Consider the following 18,337-nt stretch of genomic DNA (forward strand, 5'->3'; position numbering starts at 1 on the left):
TAAAAAGGTAAAGGTTTTCCCCTGACATTAAGTCCAGTCGTGACCGACTCTGGGGGTTGGTGCTCATCTCCATTTCTAAGCCGAAGAGCCGGCGTTGTCTGTAGACACCTCCAAGGTCATGTGGCCGGCATGACTGCATGGAGCGCCGTTATCTTCCCGCCAGAGGGGTACCTATTTGTCTACTCACATTTGCATGTTTTCAAACTGCTAGGTTGGCAGGAGATGGGGCTAATAGCAGGCGCTCATTCCGCTCCTGGGATTTGAACCTGGGACCTTTTGGTCTGCAAGTTCAGCAGCTCAGCGCTTTAACACATTGCACCACCACCAGGGGCCCCATCATATATATTTTCCCCAAAATTTTATTTGATGTTTTATTTTGAAGTAACACTTATTTGGGGTGTAAATAGGAAAAGGGTTTAAATCTTCTAAATCTTCTAATTTTCAAAACACCTTTATTCCCTGAAATGAAACACAAAAATCTGTTCAAAATCCAAAACATTTCTGATCACAATCGTTTCAAATAAAGGGGATTCAGCTTGTACATCCTGTGTTTTTATATAGGATTTATAAACCTAAGATTTTATATGGCAAGACCAGGTTACAGACGAAATAGCTGCTGGCCATTGTATTTTATTGTTTTCATTAGGTTATAGATTAATGAATGAAAAGGTGTTAGAAGACCTGTTGTTAATTTGGAGGACTTGGAACAACCAGCTTATATAAAGTTTGGAGTCACACAAATTGAATTTTATGAGCCATGGAGTAAGCGAAAGAGAATCAGATATGTATCGTATCCTCCCTCCATGATGACCATGGTGGTGTGCATACAACATCACACTAATTCTGTGATGTAGACCACACAGGATTTTATTTTCTATTTACATTATATTGATGAATTCTCACAACAAATCTGCAGGGTAATGCTGAGGCCAGAATGAATCTGTCTTGGTTTTACTGGAGGTGTTTAAATGATGTCTCTGATAAAACCGAATTAATTTGGAACAAAGCAGTGTTGTCCAATACCGACAAAAAATTACTCAAAGGACATGGGCCTGCTTTGCTTTGTTCCAAATTAATTAAACACCTGGTAAGGTCTGTATCTTAGGTAAGATCTGGGTCTTACCAGGTGTTGGCTCTGTGTGGCTTGGGCCCAGGGACCAGGTCATGCTATCCCCAGGTCCAATCCACACAGCCAATAGTTTTTCAGGTTCCAGGATCTTAAAAAAAAAAACTGAGATGGCACCCACCCCTCCCCCCAAACTCCAAAACAACCCAACAATTTTTCAAAACCTTACCCAGCCACCATCATCTTTTCCTTGCACTCTCCTGGTGCAAGGAAATGATGTGCTAGGAGATTGGGGGGGGGGGGGGAGTCTCCTCACCTTGCCCCTGTATCCTGGAGCATCATTTCATTGTGCCAGGAGAATGCAAAGAGGAAGACAATAGCAGCCAGGTTTAAAAAAAAAAATAGGGGGTTGTTTTGGGGGGCTTCATGCCATCCCAATTGTTATCGGTATTACATGTAGATAGCCCCCCCCCCACCCAAAGGTCCAGGTATTTTGAAGGGGTGTACTCAAATCCACACCAAATTGGGTTTTAAAAATCCAGTTTGGCATGGATTTGATGGCAGCCTGGAAGCACCCTCAATTTGCTTCGTGTGCAATGAAGGGCTTGAATCCAGACTCGAATTCAAACTAAGCATTTTGACAGTAACTTATATACAGCTCTAAAGTGAACAGGAAATCTACCCTCACAACTCTGCCTCACCTGCCTGAGTTGGAGAACACAGACAGAGCTATTTGTCAGCATATAGACAGCACCCAACTTTGTGTTCTTTTCCGTGGCTCAGTGTAAATATTGATAAACATGAGAGATCTAGAAGTATTAGCAGAGTTAAACTTGCATGAATCCCTCATACCTATAAAAACTGCTAAATAAAGGTATCAGAATTCAGTGTAACTGAGGTGTGGATTGAAAAGAAAACAATCTGAACTGTTCATTTTTCAACAAAGGATTTTGAATAGGACTTACTGCAGAAAAGATTGTTCACCAATCAAAGCAGCACGGCTGAAAGATGGAAGCCAAGAACATTAGATACTATATTGCAAGAAGGAGAAAAAAGTTAAATTGTCATGAAACTGAAAGGAAATCAATGTGACAACACTGGAGCCCCATTTCAATCTGTTGTTGACATTGTTTTCTGTAGTAATTTTCTCAAAATGTTAACAGTATTGAGTTTGCTTATTGATTCTATTATTTTTGACCTTGCATTAGTGTGGGCTAATCTTAGATGGCATAACGTTTCCTCTCACAGCTAAAATTATTATATGGCTCTAGGGGAAGAGGGTGGGAGAAAGGATTAACAATTGGGGTCATGGCCCCTTTAGGAATTTGACAGAATTTCTAACCATCAGCTGTGACTTATTTTAACTTTGCCCATATGCCTGTGCTGTTTACTGCATCATTAAATGGCCTAAGAAGGGTCATTGTACAAATAATCACCATATTGACCAAACAAGTGAAAGCATGGTGGACTGAAAAACAAGTGGCTGTAGCCGAGGGCTCATTCTGTCTTGATATGCACATTAAGCATGCCATTAAAGAAGGAGCTAAATGTTAACATATTATTCATGTAAACAGCTTAGTTGGTGCAGCAATTTTATGGCCAGATTAATTAAAAGAATGGTGCTATGCATTTGGTTTGTGTAGCCCAAGTTTCAGAGCTAATTGAAACACGGCCTGTGGATGTTCCAGTTCATTTGTACACATGTTTCTGAGATGTGTCCATTCAGACCCATAACCCTCCTCAAGGTGAGAACATAGATGTTGACTCTTCAGAGGAAGACTTGCCACCTCATCACATTTAGCTTGGGAAGTGTCCTATGATGCTTCCACTCCAGCTGGAGGACTGATAGGCTCGCTGCCCATCAGATTTCCTGTGGAAATCCCTCCTCCAACTGGGGGGAAAGCATCATTCAATGCTTCCCTCTCAACTTGAGAGGCTCTCAGCACTAGGCCTCTCCAAGAGGGCAACACTTTCCCCATTTGATGGGGAAAAGGCATCCTAAGAAGGAGCTGTCTGCGGGGCCACAAATTCACCCTGCAGCTCTCTCTTTCCTCCCAAATCCCAGAGGAAGCGGGATACTTTGCTGGCTAATATGATGAGGTTAATTCTATACATCTCCTTTCCTCTCTAAATTGTTTGTATACATAAACATTTCCAATCTGTCAACTGGTTTTCTGTATTAGCGTCATCAAAGAGCTTTGTAGCACCTTAAAGATTAACAAATGTTTACAAAGATTAGCAGACCTAGAATTCTGTGCCTAGTTCTGGACACTACAGTTCAAGAAGAATATTTATGAACTAGAATGTGTCCATGGATAGGCAATCAAGACTACGAAAAGGCTGAATACCAAGTTCTATGAGGAGTGACTTAGATCCCTTTTACACTGCCATAATCTAGATTATTAAAGCAAATAATCCATATTATCTGCTTTGAACTGGATTATATGAGTCTACACTGCCAGATTAAAGCAGATAATCTGGATTTTATATAGCAGTGTAGAAGGGACCATAGAGAGCTTGATACATTTATTTTAGGGCCCTTTTGCACAGCCATATAACCCAGAATATCAAGGCAGATAATCCACAATACCTGAACTGGATTATCTGAGTCCAAACTGTCATATAATCCAGTTCAATGTGGACTTTATACAGCTGTGTGGAAGGTACCTTACAAAAGTATGAATGAGAGGAGACATGATAGCCATCTTTAACATCTGTTGAGATAGCCTGTAAAAGATGGAGCAAGTTTGTTCTCTGTTCTTCCAGAGATTAGAACATGACCCACTTGATTGAAATTACAAGAAAAGATATTCTACCTAAATAGTAGGAAGCACTTCCTATAAGAACTATTCAACAATGGAATAAACCACTTTAGAGTATGGTGGACTCATCTTTTTTGGAAGTGTCTGACCAGAGGTTGAAAGGATGTCTTTTGGGAGTGCCCTAGTTCTTCATGTTTGTCAATTGGGCTAGATATTCTTTGTCACACCCCCCCCCCCCCCGCCCCAGCTCTATGATTTGATTATATGATTCTAAATTGGTAGGATATAAATTTTCATGGACTAGAACCCACAAGACCTTTTGTCATGATCAAATTAAAAGCAATAAAATTTTTCCATTTTTTCTAATGAATCTCCTACAGTTCTGCCTTACTGGATGGGCTCGAATTCTGTTCTATTCCAGGGTGGTTAGGATCCAGGAGCAAGGTGTACTATGAATGTACTATTTCAAAACAAATTATTGTAGGAAAAATTGTGCACAAAAATGCTGTTAAGAAAAAAAGTATAGAAAACATCATTTGTTAGATAACCATTTTTGCAAAGCATATACTGTATTTACAAGGAGAAAGTGTATTTTTCTTGTGTGCAAAAGTGTATATGGATGTTCAGATTGTGATGGTGTAAAACATATGTATTTAGGGGAAAAAACGTAAATATTTTAGGGGGAAAGAGTGACAGGGTAACCCATTTGTATTTTATATAGAAAGCTCAATTTTCATTATGTGATATCTCTGTGTAAGACTGAAAAGGATCCATATTTCAGATCCCTTATGACCAACTCAAGTTAATATAAACCAGAAATGGGAATTGTGTGGCCTTTAGATATCCAAAGTAGTTTTTGATGGGCCCAGAGCCCCCAAAACAAAAGCCAGGCTTACCAATGTTCTTGTTTTAAATTGCCTCTGCGTCTGTCTCTGTCACTGTTCTATGTTATATGGCATTGAATGTTTGTCTATATGTGTACAATGTGATCCGGCCTGAGTCCCCTTTGGGGTGAGAAGGGCGGAATATAAATAAGGCAAATAAATAAATAAATAAATAAATAAATAAAATTTACAGGATAATTGTGCTTGTAGGAAGTGCAATTTTCTTTTTTTAAAAAAATAGTTTATTACAATAATGACTGTTATGTGTACCATATTACTTTCTGATGTAACAATGATGAGCATATACTGTTATATTTTTCTCACTAGAAGATAGTGGGGGCCGGGCTGTGGCGCAGGCTGGTAAACAGCTGCTGCAATAAATCACTCTGACCATGAGGTCATGAGTTCGAGGCCAGCCTGTGGTGGGGTGAGCACCTGTCAATAAAAAATAAAAAATAGCCCCTGCTCGTTGCTGACCTAGCAACCCGAAAGATAGTTGCATCTATCAAATAGGAAATAAGGTACCACTTATAAAAGTGGGGAGGCAGGTTTAACTAATTTACAACGTTGGAATGAGGAAGTGAGGAAGTGCCATCAGAGTGGATGATGAAGCAGCTTCTCCCACCTATGGCCAGAATCGAACATCCCCTCAGGAAAAGGTTAAATTGCCTCTGCGTCTGTCTGTCTGTTGTCTCTGTCTCGGTTCGATGTGTTTATGGGCATTGAATGTTTGCCCTATATGTACATAATGTGATCCGCCCTGAGTCCCCTTCGGGGTGAGAAGGGCGGAATATAAATACTGTAAATAAATAATAAATAAATAGTGGCTGCTGCTGTTGTTTTTACCGTAACTGTCTTCTGGGTGGTCACAGTATTTTGATTTCTACTTCTAAACAACGAATATTTTTATATCTTCACTTTCTGGATGCTAATACTGGAAGAAAAGACAGTAAACAAGGAACCTGTGCTGCTTTTGTGGTACAGGACTAAGTCTAAAAAATTCCATCATTATATGGATGACACCAAGTTCTACTACTACTTTCTTCGTCAATCCAAGAAAATGCTTTTGGTTCTAAACTGATGCCTATAATCAGTATGGTTTTGAGAAAGGCAAAAAAATCTAGACAAGACAGAGGTGATCCTGGTCAACTGAAAGACAAATCAAAGAGTAAGGAGTCGGCTTATGCAGGATGGAGATGGACTCTCTCTCTGAAAATTCAGATTCAGAACTTGGGTGCAATCCTATCATTACATTGAGAAACTTCCCAATCATAGGACACTTCAGCCTCTATTCAAATATGGAGAGGCACTGAGCTCATCACATAAATTAAACTATTTCTGGCAGTCATACACAGCCTTCCATGGTTGAAAAGAAGCAGAAGTGTTCTGAAAAGAGGGAACTCCAGAAATCTGAGGGAACTCCAGAAATTTTTCCACTTGCAGGACACTTCAGCCTTTTTTCTAGCATGGAGAGGCATTGAGTTCATAATATGTTCCAGGGTTGAAGAGTCTGAAATGTGTTGAAAGGAGGGAACTCTGAACACAAGCCAGCAATTGTGCTCGGAGCTTCTTCCTCTTATCTCACTTTGCTTACATCTTTACAACTGAAAAACAGGTGTGATGGGAACCATCAAAGTTTCCCATCCTGTTTCATTGCCCAACTGTCAACAGTCTCTTGTATCTTATGGGATTCAATGCAGAACAATATGATCCCATGGAAAGCAATGATTTTAACCTGGATCATTGTCTCTTGTATCCTCTGGCATTCCATGCAGATCAATAGGATCCCAAGGAAAGCAATGGTTTTAGCCTGGATCACTGCCTCTTGTATCTGCTGGGGTTTAGGCAGAACAATTTTTCCCATGTGAAGATGAGGTTTTAAACTGGTGTCAGTCTGCTTTAATGTAAGGGGCATTGGGCAGGGCAAGAGAACTCTTTGTTTTTGGATACTGTTGTTTCTCCTGATTAAAAACAAAAAAAAAGTAATACTGACCTTGTGATTAATGTAAGATGATGTATTGCCAGCTCTCAAGTTTCCATGTGTGAGTGTGATGAACATGAAATGGGACTGCTGACAACGACATAAGAGGGCGATTCTCTATGCTAAAAGGATGGTCACCCATGCTTTCCCCTCTTAGTGTGATGAGGTCTCCACATTCAAGCCTGAATCTGGAAGTCTAGATTTCAACAGTGGCCATGAATACATGAGTTAAGGCATGTGTGACTGTTCCTTGAGATGTCTGTTTTGACCATGGTGACACATGCCCCAGGCACCTCCTGTTTGGACTACTGTAGCACATTGTTTGTGGGTTTGCTTTGAAAGAGTGTTAAGAAGCTTCAGGCTGGTCCAAAGAGCTGCAGCCAAATTGTTAACCAGGCTTGACCAGAAGAACTCAATTCCCTTTTAATTGTGTTTGTTTGTTTCTAGGCACAATTCAAAGTGCTGGTTATGACCTGCAAAACTTAGGCCCCTTCCACACAGCTGAATAAAATCCCACATTATCTGCTTTGAACTGGAATATATGGCAGTGTGGACTTAGATAACCCAGGTCAAAGCAGATATTGTGGGATTTTCTGCCTTTATATTCTGAGTTACATGGCTGTGAGGAAGGGCACTTACAGATCAAGTTATCTGGAGCACCAGTGTCTTGAGATCTTCTGGGAAGGTACTCTTTGCTTTCACTACCCTCACAGAAACAACAACAACAATTACTACTACTACTCCAACTAGTAATAATAGAAAAAACTCCTGCCCCAGGACTAAGATAATAGGGAACAGGGCCATAGCCAGAAAAACATTTTGGGAGGGGTTTTGAAAATTTTGGGGGGGGGGGGTGAACCCCTAGCGCCCCCCCCCGGCTATAGGCCTGTCAATATCTGCTTGAGATAGTGCCTGGAGGGACTCTTAATTTTTTGTGTCTCATAGACTTAGCATGGGGATTTGGTTAATTTTTCAGATTAAAAAAACCCTGGTTTACAGGCTACAGGCCTGATAGGGAATACTACCTCTCCTCATTATCAATAAACAATGTGTTACTCTCCCCCATCCCTGGCACCACAAAGGAGATGAATGTGGGAGGTTTCTTAATGTGAACACATTATCTTTTCCAGTAGCCTTTCCAAACTCTAAGGCAGCTTCCTATACTCCTACTTAAACTTGCATTTTAGCAAGTGACAAAGGGACTTTGGCAGTAGAGCAGGAGTGCCCCAATGTGTCGGGCTCATTCCATTGTTTATTCATCTCCAGAGAAATCCACATATGGGAGAGATTTATTGTTTGAAGCTTTAAACCTTAAGCTTCATTTTTTAAAGTATGTATTTCCCTTGGAACTGAATAATTCCATTGAAAAGTCACAGGTGCCCCGGAGCTCTGCTTAGAAGATTACCTCAAGTTTCATTTCATAACATGCTTGGGACTTGAGGCAAAGAATTTATTACAATAGGTCACAAGCGATATTTTTTTTTGGTCTGGTTTCTCTTGTTGTCATCAGAGGTTCTGAAATTGCTTGATGAAAATGAAATTTAAAATAACAATAATAAAAAAATAGCCACAGTAAGTTTATATTGTTTGCATTCTGCCATGAAAAATTGCTGGAATATGTTTTCAAATCTGATAAGCAATTTTAGCCAGACCTTCAGTATAAAGCAAGAGGGGGAAAACATGTACATAGCTTGTGTCACATTCAAACAGTCTGTTGTTATTGCATGAAAACAACTATGCATACATGCTACAATTTCTGTTAATAGTAATAAGAAATAAACGAAAGCAATACTGAAAAATTAAAATGGATCATGGCTTCATTTGATGGCAGCCCATTCAGTCTTTGTGCTCATTTTATTTAGATGCCCATGATCCTTTTTTTCTCTGAAATTAGAAACTTAATATCAAATAAATTCAATTTCCAGAAGTACTAAAAGAAAACCTCAAAAGAAATATATGGAAAACACATGGGCAAAACCAAAATCTTTTCTTCTTCAACTAACAGACTAATCTCAGCAAAATAAACATGTTTAACAACCCTTTTATAGTGCATCAAGCCTCTGAATCTGTTTAGTATCTTGAGCAAATTCTTCAGTCCAATAATTTATAACCCAATTCTGGGCATCACGATAACACTGAATTGCATTCAGCCTATCCAACAAAAGTGAATCATGGCTGCTATTTTACTCATAATCATGACATAAGAGCTTCTATTCCACTTTGTGCAAGGAAAGGATCTTAGGGAATTTCCAAAACCGAGCATGTCATCCCACATTGTTAATCAAAGGGTAGCAATTAAATAAACATATACATTAAAACAATGAAAATTGTGCCTATATATTGAATGATAAAGAACAAAAAATCCTTTCCAAAGGTGTGAGAAACAAAGATATTCTTCTCTTTCATATTTTTGCCTCATTTTAGTTTTGTGTGTAATGAGATCTCTAGAGAACCTAGATATTCTAGTGACTGAGGGCTAAATGCTGTGGGCCATCTCCTGATACAAATCAAGAAGGACTGAGATAGTCAATAAGTACTGGAGTCAGGGGTTTTCTTTTTGTTTTTGTTTTTTTGCAATTAGCTGTAAAAGCCTTTACAAATGATAACATTATTTTTGTGGCTCCCAATTCATTAACATTTTCAATTCAGTTTTCAGTTTTGTTGTTCTATTTTCATTTTTATTTGTATCCTATCTTCCCACTCTCTCTCAGACATGGTGCTAATTTACAAAAACTAAAAAAAAGAAATAAAGGAAAACCTTTCAATGACTAAATCTATTTGCAAAAAATAAAATATAAAAATAAACTTTCAATTGAATTGAAAATAATTTGTTCAAATGAATACAAAGTCTAAGTATTCAGAATAAAGACTGACTCCAGTTATTTTATAATTTCTATTGAGTCTGTTTTTAATTATTAGCTTGATCTGTCATTTGTTCTTTGGCACTGAATGTTTGCTATTGTGTTTATTTTGTTGGAAACCACCCTGAGTCCCCTCGGGGAGATAGGGCGGATTATAAATAAATTATTATTATTATTATTATTATTATTATTATTATTATTATTATTATTATTATTAACAATACTCTGCAGAAGTGGTGGCCCTTTGGAGCTCCATCCAATCTGCCATACCAGGCACAGTGGTAGAAAGTCATCAGCAATTTTACATTTGGTTGTTGGTTCCTTAGAAGTCTCAGGTAGTAGAGTTTCTTCTGGACCCTCTTAACCAATGCTGCCATATGGGTGATATATTACTTATCTTCATATATGCCTCCCTTTTCATGCAAGAATTGTGGAGCTCCAAGAGCTCAGAGGTTCAGAACTGTGCACCACTGTATTTCAGGATTTTCATATGCACAGTTGAAATACTAATTTCAAGAATGAGCATTTTGCAATTTGAAAACTTCCTATTGTGTTTATTCTGCAAGTGGGAGGTGTAGTTAGCACTTTGACAACTTTTGTAATGGGGCAAAATCATGCATAAGAGAGATGTTCTGAAAAATGCTAGAAAGGGAAATGTTTTATTAAGAGGAGAAATTCATATTAGAGACTTGGTGTAGCAATGGAGCTGCAAAATTCCATCTTTTTAATAGAACAAGCAATGAAGTGATTGTGGACTATTAAGGATTGTCTGCAAAGCAAAAAGGGTTAACTTTTTGTTTTGCGGTGTGTTGTCGAAGGCTTTCATGGCCGGGATCACAGGGTTGTTGTATGTCTTTCGGGCTGTGTGGCCATGTTCCAGAAGTATTCTCTCCTGATGTTTCACCCACATCTATGGCAGGCATCCTCAGATGCCTCACAACCTCTGAGGATGCCTGCCATAGATGTGGGTGAAACGTCAGGAGAGAATACTTCTGGAACATGGCCACACAGCACGAAAAACATACAACAACCCTTTTTGCTTTGCATTTGAGAGAAGGACAACACATAACATACCCATAATAGATGTCACAGTTCCTAAAACTCACCACTGAAGTGGATGCATGGTACCACATGGCAGAAACCACTTTGAAAAACTTTTTGAATATGCATTCAGAAATCTTAAGACTGGGAAAGATAATTTTCATATACTACAGCTTGAAAATTGGTTTGTGATGGGTTTAGGACATTATAAAATAGTACATTTTTCCATTCATGCCTAGGAAGCCTCCAACATAGCTTACAGCCTCGTGCAGTAACGTCCCTAGTCATGAGCATGAGCAGAAACCTAAAATGAAATGGAATTTTATGTTAAATATTAGTTTAAACCCAAAAAGGATGTTTCTTCCTGAGAATTGGTTCCATTCAATTCCTCTTCAGTTTTCCATCTGGCAACCCAATTTTGAATATGTTTTCACTTTCATGCTTCCAGTAGCAACCCTCACTCCACACAAACAATAGTATATAACCCAGTTTTCCCCTGCACATCTCCTCTGTGTGCACTGGAAATTGGTCTGCTTTGGAAATGATTCATTCATCAACTTTATTTGCTTTTGTATAATTACTGAACTTGACTGCATTGATAGTGGCAGTTAGGAATGGCAGCCCTAAAAATGTGGTTTTGTATTGCACACCCATTGGCACATTACAGGCCTGCTGTCTTTCATTCTTTCTCTCGCTCAAAAATCCCCATCTCTTCATCTGAAAATTCTTACCTCTTGCATTTCTTGAAATAGTTGCTAATTCATTATTGTCAGTGACATTTCCTGTACTTTCATGTGTTGCCCTAGCACTGCCTGTTTCTTCCATTTCATTATTATGAAACAGCTCAGCTGTGATAGACTGCTGATCCTCATCTTCATATTGATTAATTTCATTTCCACATACATCATCCTGTTTTTCAACAGCCTCAGCTCAGTCTTCTTAACAGTGAGTCATTTGCAAGACAGATTTTTCATTACCAGGCTCATCTTCTGAATAGGAGGATAGCCAGGTATAGGAGTGAATCCTGCATCCAGTCAAACTGGCATAAATTGGAACATAATGGAGCTGTTCCAGGTTTTCAGTGATGGAGTACAAGAATTCTTGTTTTCTTCTTTTGGCTGTGTAGTTGTAGGTAAATGTCAGTTGTATTGGGTTTTATCATTATCCCTGCCATTAAAATTCAATTTGGTTAATTTTGGGAATTATCTGAAAGCCACATCACTACATTCCCCCCTCAAGCATCTAAAAGTTGGCTAAAATATTTATCCTAGAATAATTACATTTATTCATTTCTTTTTGAATGAATGGAAGTTGCATTACAAAAAAGTTGTATCATAGTTTACAACTTGCACAAAGGCTGCTGAAAATCAATTTTTAAAAGGAAAAACTATACCCCCCTATTGCCTAAGAGGTAGATTGTGGGAGCAACTCTGGGTAATAGCAGAATCTCTCTGCAGCCTGGAGAAAAACATGTACTTACTAGGGATAGATAAAACATGTTTCAAAAGTCATTACAAAACCAGTGGGAGGGGGCCCACTGATGCTTCATTTCTAAAGTATTTCCAAAGTAAGAGGGTTGAATGAAAAGTAATGCCTCCTCCTTTGTAAATCTTCAACAGATGGCAGTACTGGTACGTGGCAGGTACTGGCTTGTTCAGTAGACTTGCCTCTACAATTCCATTTGGCGGGAAGCCTTAGCATTGAATGGTTGTGTTGTTAAAGTGCAAAGTATGGAACCCTGAGCAGACAGTTGGTCAATGCGACTTAAGCAATGTGTAGTCATTGAATTCTTGACAGCAGAAAGTATCACCCCAAAGGAAATTCATCAGAGAATGCAAGCTGTTTATGGTGATTGTGTTGATGTGAATTCTGTGAATCATTGGCCGGATAAGTGTAAAGATGTTGAGGTGGGAACATCTGACTTAAATGACAAACAAAGATTTGGATGTCCTGTGACAACAACCACCGAGTTTCACAAGCAAAAGGTTGACGATCATCTTATCACGCAGAGAGAAATTTCAAGCATAATCAGCATTTCACAAGAATGTGTGGGTCACATTAGTGCTTTGCTTGGCTATCAGAAGATCTGTGCACGATGGGTACCCAGGATGCTGACACCTGAAATGAAAGCACACAGACCTGAAATTTGCCAGGAACTCCTCTTGCTTTATGAGAATGAAGGTGACGCCTTTCTCCATTCAATTGTGACAGGAGACGAAACGTGAGTACACCATTACGACCCAGAGACGAAGCGTCAGTCTATGGAATATCAACACAAAGACTTGCCCCAGAAAAAGAAATTCAAGACACAGCCCTCAGCTGGAAAAATCATGGCAACAGTATTCTGGAATGCAGATGGTGTTATCCATGTTGATTTTCTTTAATGTGGAACAACAATAAATTCAGAGCGTTACATCACAACGCTGAGAACTTTGAAACGACAGCTAACAAGGGTCTGAAAGGAAAAGGGAAATGTTTTCCTGCAGCATGACAATGCCAGACCACACACTTCACATGCCACCACAGCAGAACTTCAGAGACTGGATCTCACCACCGTACAGCATCCTCCATACAGTCCAGATTTAGCACCATCTGACTTCCATCTGTTCCCGACAATGCAATAAGATCTGGGGGAATAATATTATGCTTCTGATGAAGACGTTGAGAGAACTGTGAGACGCTGGTTGTGGAAATAGAGTGTCGACTTCTTCCGTGATGGCTTCAGAAAACTTGTTCATCGTTGGCAGAAATGTATCCAATTGTCTGATGATTATGTGGAAAAGTGAATAGCGGTAGTTAAAGAGCACATTCTAAGGATTATTTCTGCATTTGATTTATTAAAATATTCCCATCCAAACCCAAGTATCGAAGATGGAGGCATTACTTTTCATTCAAACCTCGTATCATTAGTGAAAAATTCATGATTATAACAAGAGTAATGAAATTTCATTACTATTTTGTTATAATAATTGCGCATAATTAAATTGTTATAATTGGGAAAACTTCAGGGGATCTTTTCTCCCTCATTTTTAAAGCTATTGGGGTGAAACATGCTACAGTGGTAGAACATGTTTACCACTGTTAGCATAGTACATTTCAGAACATTTCACTTATCCAAGGAGTACTGGTGAATTTTCAAAGTTTTTATAAACAACATTTTTTATAACAAAGAAAATGTGTTCCTGATTTGAAAGTATCATTTCCTGTTTAATTAAGTGATATTATAGGCATGCAACAAAATGGGTTCCTTTAATTTTTTTTATAGTTTCACCATATTATTCTTAAATTGTTAACAACATAGAAAGGGAGTCTGAATGTTCTATGCAACCCCAAAAGTGGGCAGGTAGGTGTGTAGTTTTCCAGGTAGGAAGGGACAACTTGTCAGAGCTTGGCCATATTAGGTCCTGGAGAGGATGGCTTGATGAAAAAATAGTTTTCCCAAGAGAAGTATGCTGTATTTTGTGTAGCAAAAAGTTAGTTTGTAACCTCTCACACATCATAAAGAGGTGACAGTTATGATAGCAGTTACTAGACTGGAAATTTTTCATGCTCCTGTGGCATCTGATAACCATTGTATGTGTGCATATGATAACAAATAACTCATGAACAACTTTAAGAAGTGAGATGGCATACAAAATCAGAAATGCAAAATATGCCCTGATCTACAGACAGCAGTTCTGCTTCCCACAGCCATCCATCTAAAAACAGAAGAAGATGAAGAAAATAATGACCAGCAGCAGGCCTCTCTGAGGAGAAATGATTCTTTTGATGCATAACATGGGAACCCATTTGGATATTTAGAGAACCTTACTGTTTCTTTCCATTTGCAACAAAGATATGACAAATGGGTGTGATACAGTGACAAGAACAACCTTTCCTAACCTATCAGGTGTGCTAGATGGGAATTTAGTGTTGTCAGGGAATGATGGAATCTGTCATCAATACGACTAGAACAGAGCATCTAATGAAGTATCAGTGAAGGAATTAATAGTAGAAATGTTCTGTATGTGCTGCTCACTAATACAGCAAGATATCTTGAAGACATATCCTATAGCCCTAAATAAAACATGCAACATAGGTTCCAATCCATAATATATAGATTTACTCTTTTTATTCCTTCCAAATTTGTAAATGAAAATCTCACAACCATACTCATAGAATCATAGAATTGGAAAAGACCACAAGGGCCATCCAGTCCAACCCCTGCCATGAAAGAACACAAAATAAAGCATCTCCGACAAATGGCCATCCAGCTTCTGCTTAAAACCCCAAAGAAAGAGACTCCAACACCCCACAAGGTAGCATATTCCACTGGCAAACAGCTCTTACCATCAGGAAGTTCTTCGTAATAAAAAAGATGAAATATTTTCTCATGCAATTTTAATCCATTGCTCTATGTCCTCATCTCCAGAGCAGCAGAAAAACGCGTGTTCCCTCTTCCTTATGTATATTCCTTTCAAACATTTATACATGGCTATTGGCTATCATGTCTCCTCTCAACCTTCTTTTCTTCAGGTTAACACCCCCAAATCTTTAAGCCACTCCTCATAGGGCATGGTCTTCAGACCTTTGATCATTCTGGTCACCCTTCTCTGGATGTATTTCTGCTTGTCAATATCCTTCCTGAAATGTGGTGACCAGAAATGGACACAGTATTCCAGGTGAGGTCTAACCAAAGCAGAATAGTGTGGAACTCTGAATTCCCCTGATTTCTGATAGGGGCCTTCTCCTTAGCTCTACAACATCACTTTCTCCTCTTCCCAATTCTCCCTCTCATTCTGAACTCAAGTAATAAGATCAAGTCCTCTTTTAGGGCTTCCTCACCCACTGCACCAGACCAATAATTCCCAGGGATTACATGGGCATTGTTTTTCACTGTTTCTCTCTGTTCTCCCCAGTTTATTATTTGATTAATGCACAGTGCAGAACTCCTCTGTCCCTATGCAGTTTGCCAAAGCAGAGAGCAGTTGTTAAATTCTGTCAAACTGAAACTTTATTTGTCAAAATTGTGAAGTTATCACAACGCAGACATGTGACATTAGCTTCACAATGAAATTGGCATGGGAGTGCAACAGATGCCACTTGGGGAAGGTGTGGTCTGTTTTGTACACAACAGTGCCTTTCAATAAGCCAGTATTGCCAGATGTGCGAAAGTGTTTATGAGAGTAGAGTGCTTCTGCAAAAAAAATGCAATCATAAGTACAATCACAGACAAAAACTGTAAGACTTCAGTGTTGTTCATAGATTGCTGTTTTGGGGTGGAATGATAGCAGTTTCTGATACAAACAATGGAGCCTCCGGTGGCGTAATGGGGTAAAGCCTTGTAACCTGAAGGTTGGGTTGCTGACCTGAAGGCTACCAGGTTCGAATCCTACCCGGGGAGAGCGCAGATGAGCTCCCTCTATCAGCTCCAGCTCCATGCGGGGATGTGAGAGAAGCCTCCCACAAGGATGGTAAAAACATCAAAACATCTGGACATCCCCTGGGCAACGTCCTTGCAGATGGCCAATTCTCTCACTCCAGGAGTGACTCAGGTTGCTCCTGACAGGGAAAAAAAAATACAAACAATAAGAGCATGCGTGAATGATTGGGCTGGACAACTGTAGATGTTACTTCTGTGTGGACTGAAATATCTATGTGTAAAGGCATTAAGCAAGTGCTCTCCATTAAATTCATTGTCTCTGGAGAGTAAAATGTATGTGCTCAAATGGCCTGTATTTTCTTTGGCCATGTCACCAGGAGCCTTGTCTAACTGTGCATGATACAGATTATGATATCCACATTATACTAAAAGTGTGTTAAGTGCAGAACCAGAAAGTCTGTTCTTTTTCTACTCATACTTATTTGAGCAACATTGGAACGGTATAAGTTCTTTATTATAGCTGTTACCACAATGTGGAGTAGTTTGGAAAGCAAATCCCACCCATCTCACCAATACAGACATTTTTTCTCTCTCTTTTCAATACAGCTAAGGAAAAAAAATTGATTTGGGGAATTGGGAACATCTATGGAAAAGAGGATTTAAATTTCAGTAGCTGGATCTATTGGAGAACATATGCATAAAATGTTCCATAGAAGTTATATAATGCCAGAGATGACAGCTAAAATTGATAAATTTCATTGAGGGGAATGCTGGAGGTGCAAAATGCAGAAAGGCACCTTTTTCACATCGGGTGGATATGTAGGATGAATTCTTGGGAAAATATCAACAAGGAAATCAACAAAATGATTACTAATAAGGTTAAGAAAAACCCAGAAATGCATCTTTTAGGACTATTTAGGGAGATAATTAGTAAAACGGATGAAGAAATTTGGCAATATAGCTTTGTGACAGCTAGACTGACAATAGTGAAATCTGGGGAAAAAAGAACTATCTAAAAAGGATTGGTGAGACAAGTTATTAGACTATATTCAAATGGCCAAGCTATTTAATGGTATTCAGGGTGGAAATAATGAAGCGTTCACAAAAAATGGAGGCTGGCATCTGAATATCTGAAAAATATTCAGAGGCAGAGGCAGCAGGAGGACATTTTTGCTCCCTGGCTTCAGGTAGGATTTGGCTAAGATTTGGCTAAGATTTTAAACTGAGTGTGGGCTTGGCTCCTGTGATCAAAGTCTAACTGTTGTGTGACTGTTGTGTTGAAAGAGAGCCAGGTACTTAAGTTGATTGACAGCAGGCATTGTCCCCTGTTAATTGAGTTTCTGGGAAAGCTTTATTTGCCAGTGTCGCGCGCGCCGTCAGGCACCTTTACTAACTATCCTTTGCATTACATACAGGAAACAAAGCAACATAAACAAATACACAAAGAGGTGGTTTGTTGCAGTCTGCACATAAAGTGCGTGCATATTACTTAACTGTACAAAGATCCCACTTGGCCACCACGCTCACCAAGAGATGCAATAAAAGCAAAACATTCCCATCACATGCACCAGCTGTGGCATGTTCCGCTTTTTCACACAAAAACTAGACAACTACAACTGCTCCAAATGCAAACAGATGACTCTGATGGAGCAGAGGATCCAACAGCTCGAGCACCGTATTAAGACCCTTAAGGACAGTCAGGCACTCGAGCTCTTCTTGGACACTGCACAACACGCTGCTGTAGATCTGCAGCCTGCATCACACCAACACCACCAAGACCATGAACAGGAACCTTATGGGGAGATCAACTCAAAGGTAGACAGCCCTCAGCCTTGGAAGGAGGTCACCCATAGAAGGAGACGCAGGACCAGGCAGCCTCCGCAGAACTCCTCTGCTCAGCTGCATTTACACAACAGATTTGAAATTCTTACATCATTAACATACAATCAGGAAACACATCTTGTGGAGGACCACAGTTTCTTAGATACCACTCAGTGGACCACCCTGGATCAATGCGCAGGGGATAGCCCTGACGGGGACAGTGCATCACCACAGTCACACTTATGTAATCATGCAAATGCTCCATCCCCAATCATAGACCAGGAGCAACAGGAACATCCTTGGGAGAGTAATGGGCTCTCGGATGTATCTCAATGGATTGTCATCGATGAATGCACTGGGGATGTTGAGGAGGAGGACAACACTTTAAACCTACATGATTCACTTCAACAGGAACACTCTTCAGGGGACATACACACTGTCTTGCACAAAAGGGACCCTGTCAATCCTCAAAGGAAACAGGTCTTGGTAGTAGGTGACTCCCTCCTTAGAGGAACGGAAGCCATCATTTCCAGACCGGATAGGATGGCTCGAGAAACAT

This window comes from Anolis carolinensis, chromosome 4 (assembly GCF_035594765.1).
Source record: "Anolis carolinensis isolate JA03-04 chromosome 4, rAnoCar3.1.pri, whole genome shotgun sequence".
NCBI lineage: Eukaryota > Metazoa > Chordata > Lepidosauria > Squamata > Dactyloidae > Anolis > Anolis carolinensis.